Genomic DNA, 1,425 nt, shown 5'->3' with positions numbered 1-1,425 from the left:
CCTGCGCTGCCGCTGCCCGCCCGGCTTCACCGGCGACTACTGCGAGACGGAGATCGACCTCTGTTACTCCAGTCCCTGCGGCAGCAACGGGCGGTGCCGGAGCCGCGAGGGCGGCTACACCTGCGAGTGCCACGAGGATTTCACCGGTGAGAGCGCGGCGCCTCCCTATCTCGGCCCTCCCTGCTGCCACCTTGTCCCCTTCAGCCCTCCAGTGGTGATCCTGTCCTCTTGGTGTTCATCTCTGTCATCCATTCAAACAGTTCCCCACCATCTACCCCTTCTCGGCTGTCCCTCCATCATCCATCCATCCCTCCATCATCCATCCATCCCTCCATCATCCATCCCTCCCTCCATCATCCATCCATCCCTCCATCATCCATCCCTCCCTCCATCATCCATCCATCGCTCCATCATCCATCCATCCCTCCATCATCCATCCCTCCCTCCATCATCCATCCATCCCTCCATCATCCATCCCTCCCTCCATCATCCATCCATCGCTCCATCATCCATCCATCCCTCCATCATCCATCCATCCCATCCTCGTGGTGTCTATCCCCCATCATCCCTTCACCCAACTCCTCTTCATCTACCCCTTCCTTGGCTGTCCCTCCATCGTCCATCCCTACCGTTCCTTCCTCCAGCTCCTCTTCAGCCCTCCATCATCCATCCATCCCATCCTCTTGGTGTCCATGCCCATCATCCCGTTATCCAGCTCCTCTGCAGTCCTCCATACTCTATACTTTCTTCTGCTGTCCCTCCCTCATCCATCCTCATCATCCCTTCTTCCTCCTTCCCTTCAGCTCTCCATCCCCTCAGCAATCCTTCACCCCACTCCTCCTCAGCCCTTCATCATCCACCGCTTCCTCAGCTCTCTCCATCATCTGTTCCCATCATCCCTTCATCCCTCTCCCCTTTGGCTCACCACTGCCTGTCCCTTCCTCTAGTGTCCCTCCATCATCCATCCCCGTCATCCCTTTGTCCCACTCCAGTCCTCCCATCAGCCTTCACCCCATTCTCCATCAGCCTTCCTCATCCGTACCCCTTCTTCTGCTGGCCGTCCCCCATCCAGCGTGGTCAGCCCTTCATCCCGCTCCCCTTCAGCCCCGTCATCCGTTCCTTCTTCAGCTGTCCCTCCATCAGCCATCCTCCGTTGTTCATCTCTCCATCCCTCCTCCATCTCGCCTCCATCCCTCCATCCATCCCTCCATCTATGTTTCCTCCATGCCTCCATCCTTCCCTCCATCCATCCCTTCCTCCATCCCTCCTCCATCCCTCCTCCATCCCTCCATCCATCCCTCCATCCATCCCTCCATCTATGTTTCCTCCATGCCTCCATCCATGCCTCCATCCATCCCTCCATCCATCCCTCCTCCATCCCTCCATCCATCCCTCCATCTATGTTTCCTCCATGCCTCCATCCAT

The sequence above is a fragment of the Charadrius vociferus genome, unplaced genomic scaffold, assembly GCF_000708025.1.
Source record: "Charadrius vociferus isolate BGI_N301 unplaced genomic scaffold, ASM70802v2 scaffold1859, whole genome shotgun sequence".
Taxonomy (NCBI): Eukaryota; Metazoa; Chordata; class Aves; order Charadriiformes; family Charadriidae; genus Charadrius; species Charadrius vociferus.
The sequence above is the reverse complement of the archived record's forward strand: the minus strand, read 5'-3'. Positions refer to the sequence as shown.